Below are 25,338 nucleotides of genomic sequence, written 5' to 3' on the forward strand. Positions count from 1 at the left end.
TTGGTATATAAGAGATACATAGTGGCTTAATCCATTATATACACGGTAGAGTGCTATCAGTAAACATGACAGAGGAGATAAGCAAGCAAGAATTAGAAAGCCCAGAGCCCTAAAAGGACAAAGGATATGGATCCATGGTGAGGAACCTGAAGATTATTTTCAATGGAGAAAATATTGTGAGCAAAATCTGATGCTGACCTGAGCCTGGAAGGAAGGAAATCATATATGAATAACCAAAGCTCAAGGTTAATCTGGAAAACAAAGGAAACAAAAGTCTCATCAGATGGTGAGCGCTGTCCAGGTTCTGAAAGTGAAGCTGTAGATGGTAGGAAATCAGACCGCACTGTATATACTAGGATAGCAACAGGGAGGGGGAGGATGTGGATCTGGGAAGGATGGAATTGGAGGATGGTTAGGAAGTAAAAGAGATTGGAAGTAAGAAACCCAAGAAGAGGCAATAGAATAATCGAGGCGTGAAGTGATTAACTTAGCTAGATGTGTTGGCCTGTTTTGCAAACCATATAATAAACTCTCCTTACTGAACAACTGTTATACAGCATAGTGATGATAATAACAATAATAATTATGTGCTTTCACTCTCATGCTTCTCCTTTTAGATTGTGTTTAAAAAAAAAAAGTGGAAGTGTGATTTGGCAGTACTCCAGTGAGCAGTTTGTGGAATTTTTTTCCATCTGCCTTCTTTCATGGTTTCCTGATTGCTTAGTTTGCAGTCTATTTTTTTCTTCTATATATTTATTTCTTGAGAACATAAATGATAATATTTTTTTTTTTAAAGTAGAAGATCCCTTAGAGAAGGGAATGGCTACCCACTGTAGTATTCTTGCCTGGGAAATCCCATGGACGAGGAGCCTGTGGGCTATAGTCCATAAGGTCGCAAAGAGTTGGACACAACTGAAGCAACTTAACGCAGCAGCCAGATAGAATGAGGATAGATGCCCAGCATCAGTTCCCATATTCTTAAGCCTTCTTCTTTATAAGCACTTTTGCAGGGTCCCCTTCTGATGACCCACCACCAGCATATGGACCCTCAGTTTTCCTGATTCATGAAGGAATAGACAAGATGAATCTGCTCATAAGGTTCATATACATAACTTATGGAAAATAGTGAGGGTATAGATAGAACTTGGGGTCTTCAGTGGCAGACAGAAGAGTGATATTGAACTATTGTAAAGTTTGAAGTAGAAGGTGGCCCTGTCAATTGGATACTGTAGGAAAATTGGTGTGGGGGCGCTCTTAGAATGGCCTTGAGAGAGGAAGGTTAGGAGTAGAGAGAGAAACCAGAAACCAGTCACATAGATGTGAATTGATTTCACTGGAAGTGAAGAAGAGTTCAATAGATAAAGATAGAATGGTAAAAACTGTTGATTTGCTAGATAGAAAAATGGAGGAAAAGATGACTGATACAGAGTTGAAATGACTAGTGCAGTAAATGAAAATATTCAGGAAGAGAACTAATATGAGGCTGAGAACTGTGTGTTTATTTTAGGCACAAAAATAAATTTGTGTTTGATTTGATTTTTGTTTGATTGATTGTTTGATTTGATTTTTGTTTGATTTGATTTTGTTTGATTGATTTGTGTTTGTTTGATTTTCAGCCCTAGTAGAAGTATAGACCAATGTGCAAATATTTTAAAGACATTATCAGTATTCCCATAATGTGATGGTCTAGGTCCCATAAAGGACATTGACATTCTGAAAGTTAAATTGCTTTCATCTTTTTAAAAATATAGAAGTCAATAGAAATTACAAAATTTTTGCAGGGGAATATTTGACTGAAGATAGCAAAATGTTTTTTTTTTTTTTCCTTCAAACATCTGCATTGAAACCCTGATAGGTATTTCATGCCACTTCTTTTTTGTAATCTGAAATCCAGAGTTAACTTTGGTACATCAGTCAATATGCTATCAACACTGACATAGTGGAATTGATTAGTGAAGAGCAGTGCTTGTGAATTAGAATTAGTATTTCCCCTTTTTATTTTTATGGGGAAAGCATGTCAGAATTCAGAGGAAATACAAAAATGTATATGACAAGGGACTTGACAAGATGGTTCACGTGCCTCCTTTAAAACTGAACCATCGGTGGACTGCAATGGAAGAAGTTGTAAATGCCTATTTTTCTGAACTTGACATGATGGCCTTATTCACCAGGGGTATTTGTCATCCTCAGAATGTTTATAAACATCTTGTTATTACACCCTGGTGATTAGATCAAGTCATGCATCTATATGCGTGTATATATTTTTGTCTTTAGCTCAAAAAAAAAAGTAAGATCACTCTTCTTAGAAGGACATTTTGGAAACTCCATTGTAATTCACTATTTTTTTTGCAATCCCTGCCTATGCAGTGAAATTTTATTTTAACATGTGTCTTAAGCATATGTCTGAAATCATAAGCATGTGTGGCACAAGCCTCTGGGTAAGTTTACATGAATAAAATTGTAATATGATAATATGCGGCCTTCAGTTAGTAGCACTAATGAATGATGTTTATAAAGGAGACCTAATATTTTTAAACACTATGTCATAGGGTACAATAGCAATAAACAAGCCAACCGTAAGTCATGACAGAAGCAGAAGCAGTCTGGTCTGGGAAATAATACTTCAGCATTAACTTGTGGGAATAATTGCAAATGTTTTTACTTAAATTAGCAAGGGTTTAGGAAAAGTTTTCTCTTTTAAGTGAGCAGTTTTCTCAATCAAAATTATATTTAATTGTAAATTCCATTTTAGTAAGAATCTTGACAACCTGGTTAAATATCAAATGAGTAAACTTAAATATATGTGAATATTATCAGTGAAGTAAACCTTAAAGAGATAATTTCAAAGACCTCTGTTTTCAAGCCTTCTTTCACTATTTAAAATTAGTAGAAAGACTGGAAACTGATTCTAGCTCACATACTTTTTTAATTTAATTAGAAAATCTTTACCAATTAGTTTTTATGTACTTGGCATTGTACTGGAGATTTTATGATGGCAAAGTTTCAAAGAGCAAATTGCTTTTATTGGTGTACCTGCACGGCCTGAAAATGAAATTGTTAGGAGAAAACTCTTAAAACGCCAACAACTTTTCCTGTGTGTTTAGTGTAGTTTACCTAGACCTCCCAGGTTGGAACTTCCTTTATCTTAAACACACATCCAGTAGAACACATGGCTGTTTCAAGTTTCTGTCTTGGTGATAAACATATTTCCAGAGGAGCCTGGCTACAATAACTGAATTCAGTGAAGCAGATTTAGATATCCAGTGGCCTCTGTATTAATATAGCTTTATACATAGACAATTTTCCCTAAAAACTTATAGCTCAGGTAAAGCCTTAGTCCAACTTTTCCTACTTTTGTAACTGAGGGCTAAAGACAATGGGAAGAATTTGTCCTCTGTAGAAATAATACTTGGGTTTTATGAGGCCAGTGATATTGATGTGGTTACTGTGTGTGTATGTTTTACAATCAAGTTGTAAATATGCAACTTTCTTTTCCAATCCCTTTTCTGTTAGAACAAATTTGGAATGTCAAGGTTGCTTGCTCTAGGGCATTGTAAGTCAGAGTAACTGAGAACATTCATTTTTTAAATTTCTCTTTTTATTGAAGTAGAGTTGATTTATAATACTATCTTAGTTTCAAATGTACACCAAAATGATACACTTATGTTTTTCAGATTATATTCCATTATAGGTTATTACAAGATATTGAATATAATTCCCAGCACTATACAATAAATTACTGTTGCTTATCTACTTGATGTATAGTAGTTTGTATCTGTGAATTCCATGCTTCTAATTTGTACCCCCCTCCCTCTCCCTTTTGGTAACCATAAATTTGTTTTCTATGTCTGTGAGACTGTCATTTGAAGAGCGTAGAGACATTAAAAGAATCCTGCCATCACATTCTTTAAAAAGAATGACTAATACATTACTAATTTATGTACACAATAACAATATCAAGGTTCTGATGGAGTACAGAATTTGCACTGTATTTAGAATCATGGCCAGTGCTTGGTACACAGAATTAGTATTTATGCAAGCATTGTTATGATGCTGCTGCTATGCTGAGCTCTGTCGTGTCCGACTCTTTGCGACAGCATGGACTGTAGCCCACCAGGCTCCTATGTCGATGGGATTTCCCAGGAAAGAATACTAGAGTGGGTCGCCGTTTCCTCCTCCAGGGGATCTTCCCAACCCAGGAACTGAACCCACGTCTCCTGCATTGGTAAGCAGGTTCTTTAGCACTGAGCCACCTGAGAAGCCCAAGCATTATTTTAAGAGCTTTTAATTTATTATCTCCTTTTATCCTCACAATAGCACTATAAAATTACTATTTTATTTTCCAGAAAAGAAAACTAAGGCAATGGAGTATTAAGTGACCTGCCCAATGCAACAAATCAATAAGTGACTAAAAGTGAAAATCACTCAGTTGTGTCTCTTTGTGACCCCATGGCCTATACAGTCCATGGAATTCTCCAGGCCAGAATACTGGAGTGAGTAGACTTTCCCTTCTCCAGGGGAGCTTCCCAACCCAAGGACCATAGCCAGGTCTCCCAGAATTGCAGGTGGATTCTTTACCAGCTGAACCACAACGGAAGCCCAAGAATACTGGAGTGGGTAGCCTATCTCTTCTCCAGAGGATCTTCACAACCCAGGATCAAACCAGGGTCTCTTGCATTGCAGGCGGATTCTTTTATCAACTGAGCTATCAGGGAAGCCCACTGATAGAAGTTACTGAACCAAGATTTAAACAAAGACTGCACAAAATGGAGATTAGCCTTTTTAAGTCCATTAAGAGCTACATTTGCCATTGGCAGATAAGGTTTCCCTTCATGAAAGAAGAGAAACCAGAGTTTATACACAGCCTGTGCATTCTGCCACCCACTAAATAGCAGAAGATGCATGGATCTTGGAAGGGACTCGTTAATCAAACAGATGTGGCTTCAATAATTATAAAATGTCTTCATTAAGCACTGGCAGTAAGTCATTACAATATCTTCTCCAGCCTTTTGGCTATGATCAAGTGTAGAATATCTTCTCATTAGGATAATGGGGTTCAATAAAAGAGTGTTCCATCATTCCCCCTAAGAGAGCAGAGTGGAACTTTTTGCTAATGATAATCATTTAGTTATTCATTTTATCTTTTTCAGATCTTGTTAATTCATTATTGTACAAGGTTAATTCTTCATGCATTTAGATTTTGATCTTGACAAAATGCATTGGTCATAAAAGTTAACTTTGTAAAAGAAATTAGGACAGTTTAAATTAATGTTGGGGACATAATGAGTAGAAAAAAGAAAAGTTTTTTTTTTTAATTTGCTAACCCAGATATCTATTAATTAAAGCATGGTTTATATATTTTAAAAGAAATTGTTGGGAAATTTTTGATGTATATTAGCAGTGGAGAAACAGAGATAGAGAATAGACTTATTTTTTCCAATGATTTTTGTGGCAAATATGATCAGGAGCAAATTAATAATATCTGAGTTTTACATATATTCAGCAATAATATATTACTCAGCTGAAACTTTCATATCATAGCTATCTCTATAATAAAAAGTCATTAAAATATACAAATATATAATAATATATAATAAAAATCATTATAAATATAGTAGATCTATCATAAAATTGCAAAATATAGAAATGAGGCCCCTGTTGAAATTTCACACAATATTTATTTTATAAAATTTTACCTACTGGTAATTACAGTTAACTCACAATCTTCTCTCCTGTTTATTTCTACTAACCATTAGATCAAAGTACTTTTATCATATTCTTAATACTTATAATTGTAATGACTCTACTATTTCATTAAGAAAATGAAGTTATATAATTTGGCTATATGCATATAGTTGATAATTGTACCATTTCAAATATTTTTGCTATTATAAATAACCATGCAACAAGAGCCTTTTGATAGGATATTTTTCCCCATATTTAGGATTATTTCTGTTGAAAATAACCCCCAGAAATGGATTTATTGAATCAAAGAATATGAATGTATCTGAAGCTCTTGACATGGAGTTTCTGAATGCTTAGGGAACATGTTTTATCCGTCTATGTAGCCTTGACACCTGGCATAGTACCTAATGTCCTCATTACTCACATTTTAAAAGTGTTAAAACGTTTGAAATAGAATATATATGTGGTTGTTTTATCTGCATGACTGTCTAATAATAATTCATTGTACTTGAATAGTTTTTAGTGAACTTTCACATATATGATCTGATCTGAAACAAAGAAACAAGGTAGATAGTTTGATGATCCCTTTACGGAGGAAAAAAGTGAGCCTCAGAAAGGGCGTTGTAGTTTCATTATATTCTGTCTCTACGCATATTTATCCTTTTGAGAAAGTATTTGAAATACACTTTATTTTTCTTTTCAGTGAATCATTGTTTTTATTCTTTGGGGAAAACAAACTATACTTATTGGAAGTATTTTTGTCTTTTTTTTTATAATCCAAAGTACATATCACTCATTACCACCATGAAAGTTCTACACATGCTTAAAGCAAAAATAATATTAACATTTTTAAAGACTCATTTTATATTTTAAAATAGAAATAAAAGCAAAGATCAAAATAACACATTGAAATTTGTGTTACTTAATTTAAGTTGAGGCCTTTTTTCTTTCATTTTTTTATGAGATATTTGAGACTAGTACTACATAGTGATTCCTATGAATATAGATTCATAGAAATTTGTCCTGGAAAGTTCTAACATAATTGTTTAAGATAAAACAAAGCTGCAAATGGTTTTCTAACTTTATAAGTGTTTGAAATTTAATATAAATTTGACAGAGCTGTTTTTTTCAGCTTTATATATTTGATAATATCCGGTGGCACTAGTAGTAAAAAACCCACCTCCCAGTGAAGGAGACATGAGAGACCCAGGTTTGATCCCTGTGTCGGGGAGATCCCCTGGAAGAGAGCGTGGAAACCCACTCCAGTATTCTTGCCTGGAGAATCCCATGGACAGAGGAGCCTGGCGGACTATAGTCCATAGGGTCACAAAGAATCGGACACCACTGAAGTGACTTAGCACACACACAGAAAATATACTAATTTTATTTCTCTCCTTTTATTTTCTTTTTCTTTTTCCTTTCTTTCTTAACCCTAGAAATTGTCATTCTGAAATCAGAAGTGAGATTACTGAGAGTAAGTAAAGTAGCTTGTTTAAGCCTATACAGCTTTTAGGTATAAGTGTTGGGATTTCAGACCCAGTTTTGTTCCCCTCAAATGTGAATTCTTCTCACTAAACAAAAAGGCAATTAAAAAGGTGATGATGGTGCAAGTTTTAAGGCCACTCATTATAATTATACTAAAGTATGATTTTTTTTGCATATCCTGAGTCACCTGTCACCAGTTTGAACTACAAAATTTGCTGAAGATTTAACCCAATATAATGACAACATTTAGAATGTAATGAAACATTTTTAATGGAACTGTTCAGCAATGACTCAGTTTAAAAAAAGTAAACTTTGATCAAATGGAGATTAAAGGGCTTTCCATCAAGAAGGCTGGAGAATTGCTATTCAAGGTGAGAGGGGGACTAACCAATTTCTAAGAGATAAACGGTTAGTGACTTTGTCGTTTCTTAAATAGATAGCCTCTGGCTTGTGGTCTTTGCGCTGTATGTTCAGCAAGCCTATAATTCAGTTTGTTTCAAAGCTGCTGAATCTCCTTTAAATTTTAAGATATTCTCTTGCTAAATATATTATGTGGTGAGGGCATACAATATTAATTCTATTGTACAAGTATTGTGAGGGGTGTCTATTCCTCTCTTCTCAATATCTGTCTATATAAAATATATTCACTTACATATATGTGCTATTTATAGACTCATATATATACACATATGTATTCTTTATATGTGCATATATATCTACCAACACATACGCACATGTGTATGCTTATGTTTATCTTTATTAAGCCTAACAACAACTGTCTCTTGTATGAAAGTGAAAGTGAAATTCACTCAGTCATGCCCTACTCTTTGTGACCCCATGGACTGTACAGCCCATGGAATTCTCCAGGCTAGATTACAGGCCAATTATACTGTCTCTTGTATAATTGATACAGAGGGCTTTACTTTTAACAATTTGATTATATTACAGTTAGTTAAACTAGTGTTAGGTTTTAATTTTTTGTCATCAGGTTCATTGATATTCAGCATCTTCTATAATATAAACAAAACAAAGTCCAGTCATAACAGAAAGCAAAAAGTGGCCACCCATGAAACGTAGTCATTAGAACATCTTTTGTTTCTCCCATGAGAGAGCTAAAATACTCCCAGAAAAAATATGATAAAGGCCTGAGTAAAAGACGCTGCGGAGAAAGGCCTGAATCAAGAATGAAGTGCTGTGCTCTTAGTCGCTCAGTCGTGTCCGACTCTCCGTGACCCCATGGACTGTAGCCCACCAGGCTCTTCTATCCATGGGAATTCTTTAGGCAAGAATTCTGGAGTGGGTTGCCATGCCCTCCTCCAGGGTATCTTCCCAACCTGGGGATTGAACCCAGGTCTCTCAAATTGCAGGTAGATTCTTAACCATCTGAGCCACAGGGAAGCCCAAAGGATTAAGAAGAGATGCTAAATTAGAAAAAAAATATATTAATTGAATTTCATAAATATTTATATGTAGAATATGGATTTCAAACAGGGGTTATAGTGCTGATCCCTCAATATCTGAAGGATCAGTTTTCATGCCATTTTCCATCACTGACACAAAGACCTTGGAGTTACAATTATTTCTGTAGCTTCTAATTTACTCTGTATTTCACCTGACTGATTCCACGGCTTGTTCTCAAAGACAGACAATAATCTGGTTGGTGGGTAAAGTGATGAAAGGTGTAGTTTCATGGTGTTTGAAAATGACCCACGAGTTACCTTTTATGTTTTATCAGATACACTCCCAGGTCTATGAGGTCCTGGAACTTGTAAATGGTCCTCCTCACCTGTTAATATCAAGGTGTACCTAGTAGTATAAGACAAAGGATCGCCATGCCACAATTGAATGATCAAATCTTGGCCCAAGAAATCCAAATTCTATGGTCTTTGTGCAGATTCCATTTTGTTCTCATATTTGAAATTTCAAACATCTGCTTTCCCACTGGTTCCAGCCCCACCTGACTTTCCTCCCTTATTATTAGAGACTGAATCCTTTGAGATGTCTTCATATTCTCTCCTCTCTGGCCTTACATTCTCAGTTGCTCGTTATACAATTGTTTATCTTACCATTGACTCTATGATTGCTTCAGTGAAAAGAGACAATCTTGACTCACTGGGTTGGTCCTGTGCTTGAACTCTTAGTCCTTGCTGTTAGCCACTGCCTTTCTAAAGGCTCTAATGTTACAATGGCCCTGGTGAACAGGTTGCTACTGCCAATCTAACTTTTGGTCAAGATTTTCTCTTTTCTCTCCAAATATAAAATGCCACAATATTTAAATTAACCTCAGTAACGTCTCATTGAAATTAATATTTAACTCATTTTTTCCTGCTGACTATAGGGAGGTGGCACAGGCAGAAATTTATACAGTTCTTATATCTTTTCTGTTATTGCCTTACATGACTCACTTAAGCATATAGCTTAGTAAGTCTGTTGCTTGAGAAATTAAGAAACAGGAATCTGTCATTTTTTTCCATGAAAATCTAAGTATTTATGTAGAAGTTAATTGCATATTCTAGTTTCCTGAACTATGAGAACAGTGCTGATAGAAATAAACAGGAAAATTATAAAGTGTTGTTAGTCACTTTCCCCTTTATTTTCAAAAGTATGTCTTTTCTAATAACATAGGACAATTAAATTTTATATATGTTTTCTTGGAAGTAAATCCAACAATATTTTGTAATAATAAAACAGTGTTTGGGTGATTAATATGGTACTATCTTAAGGAATGTTAATGGTGTAGAAAAAATAATTTTATTGCCCAGACCTATAATAAATTTGACAAGCAACCGGAGAAAGTTTTAAAATTAATATATGCTAATTAATAAAAATAGCCTTACCTTTATTTTAGCCTAACATTATCCTTATGTGAGAATAGCATATAATTACAGATTACTTACTATAAAGTACATTGTAAGTTACCTATATAACTTGGAATTTGGAATGTTACATGGAAATTAAATATATATACAGGCGCACACTTTAATGGACTCTGAGTCAGGTACCATTCTGGGTCTCTGTTCCCAAATAGTAAGTAAATGTTTTAGACTAAATTATTCCTAAGTTTTCCCCAGGTATAGCATGAATATAAATTTATTTTTCTAGTTTTTAGATTTAATTTGATTTATTTATTACAGTGAGCTGGGGCTACTCCCTAGCTGTGCTGCGAGGGTTTCTTATGGTGGTGACTTCTCTTGTTGCTGAACACAGACTCTAGGCCACGTGGGCTTCAGTAGTTGCAGCTCCTGGGCTCAGAGCACAGGCTTAATCACTCTGCAGCTAGTGGGGACTCCCCAGATCAGGGGTCTGCTTTGGCAGGCTGATTCCTTATCACTGAGCCACCAGGGAAGCTCCAGGTTTCTAGTTTTAAAGAAACTGCTAAGTCCTCAATTTGATCTCACACTCTGATTCCCCCCTAACTTGGTATTTCCAGTTAACCATGAACTCAGCTATGATTCTTGATTAAATCTGGATGTTTAAGATTGAATCTAGATGAAAATTGCAGAGTGAATGGAAAGTCGGTGAGTCTCATTGGTCTCTTTACAACCAGAGGTCAATGTGGGGTCCGCAGAGTTGCTTTTCATGACGCAAGTTGTGTACAGATTATCTGACCAAAGTTCATCATACTTGATCAAGTAGATCTTTCTAAATTCTACTGTCATTTACACAAGATTTGGGGGCATTGTTAGGTAATACAAGATTTTTTTATTTTTCAATAAAGATATTTTTATTTGTATGCTGCTGCTGCTGCTAAGTCGCGTCAGTCGTGTCCGACTCTGTGCGACCCCATAGACGGCAGCCCACCAGGCTCCTCCGTCCCTGGGATTCTCCAGGCAAGAACACTGGAGTGGGTTGCCATTTCCTCCTCCAGTGCGTGAAAGGGAAAAGTGAAAGTAAAGTTGCTCAGTCATGTCCAACTCTTCGCTACTGCATGGGCTACAGCCTACCAGGCTCCTCCGTCCATGGGGTTTATTTGTATAGCTGTATGTTAATTTTTAAAGAAAGAAATAGTTTTACTAGAGAAAATAAAAGTTATGCAGGAAAGGAAAAGTTGTCATAGCATAAGTACTTAACTCAGCTGTGAATAGTATTCACACAGTGATGTAAGTATCGGATGCTGATGTCATGGCAAGTTTGACTAGTAAGATGTGGGGTAGTAGACAAAAAGGATGTTTGTGTGGTGGGGTGAAGGAACGAGAGAGAACTAAACCTTCATCTTCCGTAGTGGGGAGTCCATAGATATTTAGACTAGGAAAGTTAGTGTGTAACAGTCTATGTGTGTGTTGGTCGCTCAGTCCTGTCTGACTCTTTGCGATCCCATGGACTCTAGCCCCCTAGGCTCCTCTGTCCACGGGATTTTCCAAGCAAGAACACTGGAGTGGGCTGTTGTTCCCTTCTCCAGGGGATCTTCCTGACCCAGGGATCTAACCTGAGTCTCTTTTGTCTCCTGAATTGGCAGGCAGGTTCTTTACCACTCTCACCACCTGGGAAGCCCATAACAATCTAAGCATGTTATTTAATTGAGGAAATAGAGGAAAATTCCAAAAGAAGCCAATAAAAGAGATGAAAACAATTGTTCTTTTTAAGGTAGGATCCCTGAAGGTCTTTAAGCTATGTGTACATAAACATGTGATTAGAATAAAATATATTTTTAAAACACATTATGAAAGTTTCTATTTATATCTTATTTTCTGAAATTTTCCAGTGCACATACTGGCACATTCTTCTTTAGGTCAAATCAGATTTCATGAATAAAAAAGAAAAATAAGTCAGAGGAAGTTTCCTTATATATCACTGTGGTACCTTTCATTTTAAAAGCATATTATTGCTCTTTTATGTTATTGTATATTTGTTTAATTCCATGAAATTTAAAATACTATAGGAATGGCTTTTAACATTCTAGACCCAATTATATAAAATTCAGATTAAAAAGTTGAAGCATATGGAAATCATGTTGAACTTCATCTCTTATACATTACTAGAACAACATAGATTCCTTAGAGAATATACAAGTAAAAACTGAGTTCTTTTTAAATAATCTTCGCAAATACTGTCTTGATACTCAAACCAGTTTCAACCTTGTTTATCACTGAAAGTTTCCATCTTAAGAATAGTTACAAGCTCTCCTGATTTTTTTCTCAGCCATCATTTTACCATCTGGTGCCACTTTTGATTTAATCTATAATACTGAAAGGTTGTGTTTAGGATGGGTAGGATATAGGGTGAAATTCCATGGAGATCCAAATATTTGGAATCTTTATAAAAATTCAGTCTACAAAATTTTTTTAAAATGCATAAGCTTAATAATTTATTGTTAGGTTTTTATGTGAGAAAAATATCAGCTGTGTCTACCTTAATTCCTGATTTTTCTGTGAACATATAGATACATTAGATACGTGGATACCAGAGCTTCCCTGGTAGCTTAGCTGGTAAAGAATCCACCTGCCATGCGAGAGACCTGGGTTTGATCCCTGCTGCTGGGAAGATCCCCTGGAAAAGGGAACAACTCCCCACTCCAGTATTCTGGCCTGGAGAAATCCAAGGACTATATAGGCCATGGGGTCGCAAAGAGTCGGACATGACTGAGTGAACTTTCACTTTGACTTTCATAGATACATTATGTACAAACAGATCTAGTGGGAGATAAACTGGTGGTATAGTAATGGGCTCCCCTGCTCCCAGCCAAGACCTAAATTTTATTCTTCTTGAAGTTTAATATCTCGTATTTTCATGTTTCTTTCATCTCTTTTCATCCCAATCACCCATGAAAGCTTGCATTCAAAGGCTACTTTCTCAGGACCTGATAATACCTCCCAATGATATTTCTCTCAGAAACATTTTAATTTCAGTAGGAATCAAATTCTGAAGGAAAATGGATAAAACCCTGAGACAAACAGATGTGTTAACATGTAGAGTTAAGCCTCCAATAAACAATTAAAGGAGCAAAGTAAGAGTAAAACATTTTTTCCCCTTTAAGAAGAAAAGTGAAAGTCGCTTAGTCGTGTCCAACTGTTTACGACCCCATGGACTCTACAGTCCATGGAATTCTCCAGGCCAGAATACTGGAGTGGGTAGCCTTTCCCTTCTCCAGGGGATCTTCCTAACTCAGGGATCGAACCCAGGTCTCCTGCATTGCAGGTGGATTCTTTTCCAGTTGAGCCAAAAGGGAAGCCCCAAAAGAAAATAGGATGTCAACTAAATACATTTTGATTTATCCTTTATTGCAGTGTTTGCTATCCTTGGAAAGAGGGATAAAAACGCACATCAACTGACTACAGTTTGTCATACATGCAATCATAACTTTTATCCAATGAGAAAGAAAATTAAAAAATGCATACTGCATCTACCTGACCACAATAGTTATGCTGACCTTGACAGAGTTATCTCCATGTGCTAGTTCTATTGCTGTGCCATTGAGCCAAACAGTGTCTCTGCAGGTCTTTTCAGAATTCTTGGACCAAAAGTATAGCAGATATAGGGAGGGGTTAGGAAAGAGATGCTATTTATTCTGCCTGTGTAGTTTTGGATAAAAAATACTTTTTAGGTGATCTGTTTCTAGGAAGTGCAATTTTCAGGAAACCACACACCGTATTCTCAAAATTATTTTCCATTCTCTCCCTCAAAACTTACTCTAATCATCTCAAAGTAAAGGATTATTTTCAATAGCAAAAACAAAAAATGCTGCAGCTCATATTATATTTGCTTTTACTCCAAGAGAAAACTACTTCACATTTCACAAAGATAGTCTTTTCTCCATCATACCTGGATTATGTACCCAATTTATAGATGGAGTAAACCCTAGAATACACTCTTCTGGAGTATTTTGGGGTGGCATTCTCCTGCAGTAGGATTGAGCCTAGCATATCTAGGGTTTGAGCTAGTTGGAGATGTAGTTGTAGTTTGTGTCTGTAAACTCCACAAGCTCCCATCCTAAGAGATAGGAATTAACAGACATGTTTAATCATCCAGCAAACATATATCTAGCATTGGTGTTATGTTGGGGATTTTGAGAGGTGTGAAAACTCAGAGATCAACTAGACACAGCGGAGAATGTCTGCAATCTACCTGAAAGTATATCTTGAATGAGGACAGGCTGTAAGTATATGTGTAAATGTATGTGCCCTTTTAAATCCAGAAAAAATATTTTCCATATGACCAATGGTGGCACTGAAAACTAAATAGTTATTGGAGTATAGTGGTATTTACAGATATCAGAAAACTTAAATCAAAAGGGGAACATTGCTCTGCCCTGATTATACCATGTTCATACTTTGTAAATTGCTGTGTCACCTCCAGGGTAACCTGTCAAGTGCATTTCCATATTATGTTTCAAATAACACTCACCAATAAGTGGAACTTAGAAAAATGTATAAACATGCATATTCTTTTGTTTTGAACAATAAGAAATACGGAATGTCAAGTGAAAGCCTAACAACAAACACAGAATTCCAATCTTTTCAGGTTAGCTTGTGACATCAAGTCAGAAAATGTATCAAAGAAGTGTAACTGTGCAGAGTGCATCTGTAAACTGATTTATTGAAGCATTCAGTAATATACTGCTATTTATGGGAGAATCAGCTATAGATATTCCTGCAGTTATTACAGAAAAGACTCCTGTCCTGTGGAGTCTCCAGTGCAGATGGCCAGCTGTGGTTCTATAATGCAGGCTTATTTGCCTTGAGCTGGTGCATTTCTCAAAAGAGAATATGCTTAGTAAAGATTTAGAAATAATTATGAACATGAATGGGGCTTCCCAGGTGACACTAGTGGTAAAGAACCCCCCCTGCCAATGCAGGAAATGCAGGTTCAATCCCTGGGTCAGGAAGATATCCGGGAGGAGGGTGTGGCCGTCCACTCCAGTATTCTTGCCTGGAGAAGCCCATGGACAGAGAAGACTGGGGGGCTACAGTCCATAGGGTCACAGAGTCAGACACAGCTGAAGTAGCTTACACGCATGCACATGTGAATATGAATAGACAGTGGACAGCTAGCTGAAGAAATTCTCTAGAAGACAGTGGTTGACATGCATTTTCTTCCAAATTAAGCATAAATTTGCAAGTCTATAGTCTAAGGTCTCAGTGGATTTTCTATTTTAAAAAAATAGGTGAAAAGAATACTGTGATCTGCTCTAACGTCTACACAAAGGAGGGCAAGCAACAATTAAATATATTCAGCTACCTGCAAAAGCTAACTGTATATCTTTATATACCTAACTGTACTCTCATATTTTAAGATGGATTCATCATAAGAAATCTGAAAACTATCAAATCGTCAACTCTAGTTTTGTTTACTTAATTATATTAGAAACTAGTATTTGTATGTGACTTTAAAGTTTAAAAATTTTTCTTTTATATCATTTCATGGAACTCTCCACTAATGTACTGATATGCTTGTGTTGTTAGACACTCAGTTGTGCCTGATTCTTTGAGACTCCATGGACTGTAGCCTGCCAGGTTCCTCTGTCCATGAAATTCTCAAGGCAAGAATACTGGAGCGGGTTGCCATTCCCTTCTCCAGGGGATTTTTCCCCACCCAGGGATTGAACCCAGGTATCCTGCATTGCAGGCAGATTCTATACTGTCTGAGCCACCATGACTCACAGTGATATGTTTGGGTGATATTATCTTCTAGGTAGAGTTAGTTGTTCTACCCCTATGCACCCACATCACTTTCTTGAAACATTTATATCTCTATAACAGGGCTTCCCTGGTAGCTCAGATGGTAAAGAATCCGCCTACAATGCAGGAGACCTGGATTTGATCACTGCTGTTGGGAAGATCCCCTGGAGAAGGGAATGGCTACCCACTCCAGTATTCTTGCCTGGAGAATCCCATGGACAGAGGAGCCTGGAGGGCTACAGTCCATGGGGTCATGAAGAGTTGGACACGACTGAGCAAATGAACACTGGCACTGGCCCTAGAGCACTTTATGACATTAGAGAATCCAGGAATGTCAGCCATGAAAGGGACCCTGCAGATTTTATGTCCAATACTCCTGTTTTGCAGGTGGAGAAATTGAGATTCAATGTGCATGTGTGACTTGCTCAAGAGAGTTGGAGACTGAATAGTAATTAGAACTTGGGTTTTGTAAATTCAGGTTTGGAGGCCAGTTTTTGGAAAAATGTAGGTATGTTGGGAAAAATATGATTGTTTGCATGAGACTAAAGCCATCTCTCCATCATGATGGTCATGAATATATATATATGTCTCATTTATTTATTGTTGCTATGGTTCTGTGTCATTTCAGAATGTAAAACCAACAACTTTCCCCATCACTCTATAGCTTCATGAACTTCAGCAGCCCAGAATTCTGTGAATCAGATTGTCTCTATTTCCTATTTATTTCTGATCACATTGTTTTCTCAAGATGTATTTTTTTTTCCATCTGAAATTCATACTTTGGGAGCCTCCTCTCTAAAGATGCTTAAAAACCAAACAGTGTTTCCTTTTTGGTAACTTTCCCTGTACTTTACTCTGCAATTTCTCTGTTTAGAAACATTTAATTGTGCCCTGTTCCCTTCTGCAGAAGATTGAAAATTAGCTGCTTAGTTTTCAAGGTGCAACATACTACTTACTTTCAATTCCTCTTCCTTACCATTTTCCCAAACACACTGAGCATAGTAATCAAACTTACTTTTTGTAACCTCTAATTAATTTCATTTTCTGGGGCTTTGCTTGTTTGTGGTTTCTCTTTCTTTCTCTGTGTGAAAGGTGTGAGATCTCATTTTAACTATTAAATATTCTTAAGGTTTTAGGGCTTCTTTTCTCAAGTCCAACAGGTTGTGTAAAGAATGAGAGATGGAGTATTTTCTCCCAGGACTGGGTCTCCACCGTCTGCCTGGGTGCTGCTCCTTGTTTGCCTATAGTTGGCTTTCTTTTGGATTCTTCCTTCCTGACCTGGATTTCCTAGACTTGACTCCATCCTGTCCTTTATGTAGGACCAGAGTCATGCTTAGATCCTATCTGCTTATCTCAAAAACCTCCTGCTGGTGGTGCTCCTAGTGAAGTAGCGCCATCCGTTGCCATTCATGACTGGGGATGGTGGCAAAAAGGATTCAGTCTCCTTTCCTGACTGTCCTTCCATCTAAAATGAGTGCACATCTACCTGTGTGTATTTGAAAAGAATTACTCTGTGTCCATTTTCTTTTCATTTGATATAGATTTTTCCTTTTCATTGTTGTTGCTTAGTTGCTAAATCGTGTCCAACTCTGTGTAACCCCATGGACTGCAGCATACCAGGCTCCCTTGTCCTTCACTATCTCCAGGAATTTGCTCAAACTCATGTCCATTGAGTCAGTGATGCTACCCGAGCATTTCATAAAAGCCTTATGAAAAAAACTATTTTTTTAGAATTTAAACATTATCAAAAGTATATATATATATATATCAGAGCAGGCAGCTTTCTTTGGAATAGAATGCATTCCTGGATATCAATATAATATATTTTTCTCTTTAGATTTGTCCCAAGTTCCCAGAACATTTCCTTAGTAGTGGCATACAAAACTCTCATTGAAGGGGCCTGGTTCTGAGAGGAAGGACCAGTGGTGACATTAAAACTATTCCTTCCTAAAATAGGGAAATTTGCATTTGCTGAAAGCCAGAGGCATTATGAAGGACAAGACAGAAAAATGTTATAAGAAGAAAGAAAGGTGAGTGAAAGGTCCATCAGAAGATGGAATAGACAGGCATTTATGCACAGCTATTTGTACGTGCCTGTTAAGTTGCTTTAGTCTTGTCTGACTCCTTGCGACCCTATGGACTGTCGCCTACCAGGCTCCTCTGTCCAAGGGATTCTTCAGGCAATAATACTGGAGTGGATTGCTATGCCCTCCTCCAGGGCATCTTCCCAACCTGGGGATCAAATCTGTATTTCCTGCATGGACAGGTGGATTCTTTACCACGAAGCCACCTGGTACATGCTGAATAAATCTTATTCAACAGCAAAGTACCCTAGTGAAAGAGACAGGTTTTTACAATTTAATGTGTTGATGTAAAATCAAGTGCTGGATAGTTTTGTCTTAAATAAGGTCACTGACAATCTGAAGGGTCTTGGGGAAGTTTTATGTGTGCTGTGTTCTTGGCTTTCTGATTCCTACTAAAGTGAACTTTAATGCAGAACCCATGACTGGTATTTTAGTTAAAAACCTAACTTTTAACTAAAGATAAAATCTTTGCATATGCTGTTAAATGATTCAAACATCTTGTTTTATTAAATGGTTTAAGCAAATGAGTCCAATAACATATTTTATAGTCTTTACTTGATGAAAGACTTCACATTCTACTGTCACCCACAAAAGAAATCTCAGTAATTTTTACCTCTCTTTTATCTATTACTTCACACATCCTGTAAAAACCAAGCCCGTCACCTTCGAAAATATCTTTTGCATCTTTCCCTTCTTGTAAGCCCACTGCCACTGGCTTCCATTCATCTGCGTAAAACTTCCAATTTTCAATGTTGTAATATTCTTATTGTTTTCAGAACATACCTCCTACTCTGTTTTACCCTACTATCAAAGTTTTCTTGTTTTTAAAATAGAGTTATGATTGGATCATATCACTACCCTATTAAGCAAACCGTTTCAGTGGTTTCTCAAGGTCCATGAAATATAACCCACATTTTTAGCATGGAATTCACCAGCCTGTGAAATCTGGGATAAAGGATACCTAGATTTAAGCATAATAGGCACCCAGTGAACATTTGTTGAAAGAATAATTGAGAACAAGCAAAATAGGAATGAACAAATGAGATTTTACTGCACAATTTGGCCTCAGCATCCTTATGCAGATAAATCCCTCTGTGAATTCAATGATTGCTACCCTCTGTACCATCTGCTGTTCATTCATTCTGGGCACTAATCACTGTTCCAGGTACTGGGAACACAGACATGAAGAAAACAATCCTCAGCTTCATCCGTGAGGATGAGCAACTCACGGCAGAGTCACCATTAAACAAGTCAATGCACTGATGAGTACATGATTCCGGTTCGTCAGCATTGCTGCTAAGGGAAGGAAGCAGGTTCTCTGAGAAAGAAGGGAGGCAGACTTAATTTAGCTTGAGGTATGGTAGAGTTGGAGAAGGTCTCTTCTCCTGGCATTTGATTGAAGATGTGATAAGTTATCCTAGTGGAAATTGGGAGAAGAGTGTATTAGGCAGCTGCAATAAGTTGTTGAGGTTGTTTTGTTTTATTTTATTTTGAGATTCTGCTAATCATTCCTTCTTATAGTCACAAGGCATTCCCATAACCCTTACCCTAACCCTAACCCTCATCCTAAAACCCTAGCCCTTTTTGTAATACTGATACCGATGTGCTTGTCTGGAATGTTTTTCTCTTCTATTTTCTATCTAATGCATTTTTTTCTTATCCTCTCATCTTTTTGTTAAATATTAAAACATCAAACTGTCATTACCCCTTACAAAAACCCATATTTGGATATCTATAATAGCTTTTTCATATTGCCAAAAGTCGTGAGCACTCAAGATGTCCTTCAGTAAGTAAATGGATAAACTGTGATAAATCCACACAATGAAATATCATTTAGCACTAAAAAGAAGTGAGCTCTCAAGCTGTGAAAACACATGAAGGAAACATCAACATGTGCTGCCAAGTGAAAGAGGTCAATCCAAAATGACTTCATGCCATGTAATCCCAATTCTAGAAAAGGGAAAACAATAGAAACAGTAAACAAAACTAGTGGTTTTTAGGGTTAGGGTTGGGGAGATGAACAGATACAGCAAAGGGTATTTTTTAGGGCAGAAAGATTACTCTATGATACTATAATGATGGATCTTCCCAAGTGGCTCAGTGGTAAAAGAATCTACCTCGCCAATGCAGGAGACACAAGACACAGTCTGATTCCTGGGTCAGGAAGATCCCCTGGAGTAGGGCATGGCAACCCACTCCAGTATGCTTGTATGGAATATTCCAAGGACAGAGGAGCCTGGCAGGATACAGTCCATGGGGTCTCAAAGAGTCCATGCATGACTGAGCATGTATGCACTCTAATGATGGATATACGTCATCATAATTTGTCCAAGTTCATCGTGCATATGATGCAAAGAATGAATCCTAAGATAAACCATGAATCTGGGGTGAAAGGACTGATGTTGAAGCTGAAACTCCAGTACTTTGGCCACCTGATGGAAAGAACTGACTCATTTCAAAAGACCCTTATGCTGGGAAGGATTGAGGGCAGGAGGAGAAGGTGATGACAGAGGATGAGATGGTTGGATGTCATCACCAACTCAATAGGCATGGGTTTGGGTGGACTCCGGGAGTTGGTGATGGGCAGGAGGCCTGGCGTGCTGTGGTTCATGGGATCGCAAAGAGTTGGACACAACTGAGCAACTGAACTGAACTGATAATGGGTCAATGTACATTCAACACTGGTAGAAAATGTAACATGCTGTGAGTGACGTTGATAATGGGGAAGGCTATACATGTGTTTGGATATGAGGTGTATGCAAAACCTCTGTACCACCCTCTCAGTTTTGTTCTAAACATAAAAATGCTCTAAAAATGTGTCATAAAAATACATTCAACTATTGACATTAAACTTTCACTGTTTTTGTAATAAATTTGTTTGTTATTGTTCAGTCGCTAAGTCATGTCAGACTCTTTGCCACCCCATGGATTGCAACACACCAGACTTCCCTGTCCTCCACTATCTCCCGGAGTTTGCTCAAACTCATGTCCATTGAGTTAGTGATGCCATCCAACCATCTCATCCTCTGTTGCCCCTATTTCTCCTCCTGCCTCAGTCTTTCCCAGCATCAGGGTCTTTTCCATTGAGTCAGTTCTTTGCATCAGGTGGTCAAAGTATTGGAGCTTAAGCTTGAGCATCAGTCTTTCCAATGAATATTCAGGGTTGATTTCCTTTAGGATTGATTGGTTTGATCTCCTTGCAGTCCAAGGGACTCTCGAGCGTCTTCTCCCACATCACAGCTCAAAAAACATCAATTCTTCGGTGCTCAGCTTTCTTTATTGTCCAACTCTCACATCTGCACATGACTACTGGAAAAAAACATAGCTTTGACTGTATGAACTTTTGTTGGCAAAGTGATATCTCTGCTTTTTAATTTATTGTCTACGTTTGTCATAGCTTACCTTCCAAGGAGCATCTTTTAATTTCATGGCTGTAGTCACCATCTGCAGTGATTTTGGTGTCCAAGAAAATAAATTCTGCACTGTTTCCGTTGTTTCTCCATCTATTTGCCGTGAAATGATGGGACCAAATGCCATGATCTTAGTTTTTTGAATGTTGAGTTTTAAGCCAGCTTTTTCTCTCTCCTCTTTCACCCTCATCAAGAGGCTCTTTAGTTCCTCTTTTCTTTCTGCCATTAGAGTGTTATCATCTGCATATTTGAGGTTATTGATATTTCTCCTGGCAATCTTGATTCCAGCTTGTGATTCATCCAGCCCAGCATTCACATAATGTACTCTGCATATAAATTTGTATGTAAAATTGGGATTATATTACAAACACTGTTTCATGGCCCAGTTTCCTTTACCTTAGAATACCATAAATACATGTTGATTAATTGCACCTTCTCTAACAGCTTTGCTTTATTGATTGTCTGGTGCTCCACTGTCCACTTTGGACCAATCAAGTTCATGATCAAATCTGATGTAACTTGAGTCAGGAACACTGGAGGAGGTTTATCTAAAGCCCTTTAGTTAATTAATTAAAAGTGGAAGTGGGTTAAATAGTCTAGGATATAGACTTGATTGTCGATATGTACATTGCATTTTATCAGGGAATACTCTCTTTGAATTAACCAGTAAATGAAACTAGATTGAGTCAGAAATGTAGTTGTTTATCAGTGGACCAACAAATTGCAATCTAGAAGAGTCTTGTCCATAGGAAGATTACTGATGACAGCTAGAAGTGACCTAAGGTTCATTTAGTCATACTACAATTGACCTTGGAACTCTTCAAATTACTGTTTTATTAAAATTTGGGGGTAGCTCTGCCTCTTCATGAGACTACAGAATATAAGTTAAGGAAAAAAAGAAAAAAGACATTCACCCTTATTTTAGAGATTAAATCCTTAGTTGATGCTACTTTTGAATACCATTTCCCTTTTAGCATGAAGTAATATAAATAAAATTTTCATAACTTTTTCTATATTATACACAAGGTGTACGTTGATTTTTATTGTTTGGTGTGGCAGAGTTTATTTCTCTGAAATTAAAAGATTGACTTAGAGGAGAAAAAAACTTCTTTTTAAGTCTCAGAAATTTTTTTTCCTAGTATATAACAGTTTGGTAGATAATTTGAAACCGATTAATCTGTTAAACCATCTGTCAGAAATGTGCCGCAGCTGTTAAATGTCCAGCAAAATCTGAACTGCAATTCTTGAGTAATTCACCCTTGGTATGTGCAGAGCAGACAATTTCCTAGTTGATTTACAACTATGATTCTTGCAAACATGGCTGATTCTCTAGCTATATTTTCTTAAATGTTTTGTGAATATAGCTATTGGACTCAAAAAAAAAAAGGCAAAAATGGAAAAAGTTTGATCTGACTCTTTTTTTAAGAGGATAACATTGAATCTGTTCATTAACAGATGCTACTATACTGAATGTGTTCAATATTTTTCAAAGGATGCGAAGATCCCTACCATATGTTATATTTTCCATATGTTGGAAATGTAAAAAACTCTCCTTCCTTCAGAACAGATCACCATATAGCAGGGAGATCAATATATAAGCAAAAACTTATCACAGTGTGTTTTCAATAATATAGGAGGTAAGTGTTATTTTAGAAATACCAAATTCTTATGTTCTTTTGCAAACAAAGCAAACAAAAGGGGTTTTGAAAGAGTACTCTCAGAAAAGTCAGCAGCTTCAACTCTTACAGAATTCACTTGCTGGAACCAAGATATTTAAAAAATTCTAAACACATGTACTGGTGATGTAGAAAACCACTCAGTATAATACAAAGGTTCAAATGAAAAATCATTTTAAGTTGATAAAGATCAGAGAGATGATCTTACTTACGTGGGATACAGTGAGGAAGCTCTACATGTAACACCATGGGATAAAGCCAACTCTTTTTGCACAAGCAATTTTTAAAAATGGGAAAACACAAAAATGTCTATTAGATAAGGTGAATACATCTCAGTTGCCAAAATCTAGGAACTATTTTGCCCTGCTCACATTCAGATGGATTTATTACTTATCATTGTCAGTAATGCACTGATGCAACAGCCTTACATGGTATTCATGCTGCATGCCAGGTTCTTAGGCCCTGGGAATACAGGCTCAACAGGACAGGCACATGCCCTGATCCCAGGCAATTTGGAAAAATAATAAACATTTTTAAAAGATAAACAGGATTATTTTATTTTCATTTTTTAAACTAACACAACATTGTTAATCAACTATACTCCAATATAATATAAAAAGTTAAAAACAGCCTACCTAACAAAAGTAATTTTTTAAAAAAAAGTTTGATAAAACTTATTTGTGTGTCCTTAGTCACTCAGTTGTGTCCAACTCTTTGTGACCCCATGGACTATAACCCCCCAGGGTCCTCTGTCCAAGGGATTTCCCAGGCAAGAATATTGGAGTGGGCTGCCATTTCCTAGTCCAGGGAATCTAGTTCCCTAGTTCCTTTCCCAAGGATCGAACCCTTGTCTCCTGTGTCACCTACATTGGCAGGCAGATTCTTTACCACAGAGCCACCTGGGAGTTTGGTTGAATTTGCCTATGAACTATATAGGGCTGAGGTTTTCTTTGTGAGATTTTAAGCTGCTGATTCAGTTTCTGTAATGGCTATGGCATTACTGAGGTGTTTGACTTCTTTTTTGAGTCAAATTTGATAAAGTTATATTTTTTCTAAGAATTTACTCATTTTATATGATTATTGTAAAAAGAGATTATTTTAGATTATCATTGGTGCTATGAACGAAATAAAACAGTGCCATCAAATACCAAGTAATGTCTGGAGAATATGAAGCTGGAAGGTGAGTTGGTGAATTTAGACACTGGCCAGAGAAAGAAGGGGCTGGTATTTGAACTGGGGGCAGTCTGGAAAGAAGTCCGCCGCCTTTAGAGCTGATGAAGAGAATTCCAGCCAGGAAGCAGGGAGAGGAAGAGGCACTTTAGCAGGAATGTGCTTGGTGTGTCTGAAAAAGAGAAAGGAAAGTGAAACTGGAGCTTAGAGACCCAGAGGAGAAGAGTGAAATAAGATAACTGCAGAGATCATTCAGAGCCAAGCCATCACAGGCTTTGCTGGAGTTAGGGTTCCATACTCAGTGCCAGGGGAAGCCCTCAGGAACAAGGGCCAGGAATAATCTGATCTGCTTTTTAAAAGATCCATCCAGCAAGTGCAAAGAAAATGGATTTTGAAGGGATAAAGGTTGAAACAGGAAATAAGTGCCCAATAAATATTTATTACATGAATAAATGGAATCAATTTGATGTAGTGTGCTGAACATTATATTTATTGGATGTAGGCATATAGCTGCAATGCTGATCCTGTATGATTTTGTCTGAGAACACCTATTTAAAACTGCGGGTGACTCTTCGCTTTAGTTGAAAGATATGGGTCTGTTGTGGACAGAAGACATTGAAATTGCTGCGTAATAGAGGGGGCATCACTTCAACTAAATTCCTGGGATCAAAATGGGAAGTGGTAAGAAAAATCTGGGCTTCCCTGGTGACTCAGCAGTAAAGAATCCACCTGCAATGCAGGAGACATGGGTTCAATCCCTAGGTTGGGGAGATCCACTGGAGAAGAAAATGGCAACCCCTCCAGTGTTCTTGCCTGGAAAATGCCATGGACAGATGAGCCTGCAGGGGCTACAGTCCATGGGGTCACAAAAGAGTCAAGACATGACTCAGTGACTAAAAAACAACAGCAAGAAAAATCTGACCATTTCATTTTTATTAGGAAATCTACACACTCAAGAATAAACCCAATGAAACATGTACAAATTTTATCCAAAGTGACCCTAGAGTTGGTAAAGCTCAAAAACTTGTAATCATATACAACTTGGCTTTTGTCCTTGTTCTATTATTCTTTGGGCTTCCCTCATAGCTCAGTTGGTAAAGAATCTGCCTGAAATGTAGGAGACCCGGTTCGATTCCTGGGTCAGGAGATCCGCTGGAGAAGGGATAGGCTACCCACTCCAGTATTCTTGGGCTTCCCTTTTGGCTCAGCTGGT

General features: G+C 37.1%; 1 protein-coding gene and 1 pseudogene across 2 annotated transcripts in view; both read left to right on the forward strand.

Moving 5' to 3' along the window:
• CNTNAP2 (contactin associated protein 2) overlaps positions 1–25,338 on the forward strand; it is a 2,222,175-nt gene that overhangs the window by 643,611 nt on the left and 1,553,226 nt on the right. The window lies entirely within an intron of this gene.
• LOC145524978 (U2 spliceosomal RNA) lies at positions 4,993–5,215 on the forward strand (annotated as a pseudogene).

The sequence above is a fragment of the Giraffa tippelskirchi genome, chromosome 10 (genome assembly GCF_054371585.1).
Source record: "Giraffa tippelskirchi isolate mGirTip1 chromosome 10, T2T-mGirTip1v1.2.pri, whole genome shotgun sequence".
NCBI lineage: Eukaryota > Metazoa > Chordata > Mammalia > Artiodactyla > Giraffidae > Giraffa > Giraffa tippelskirchi.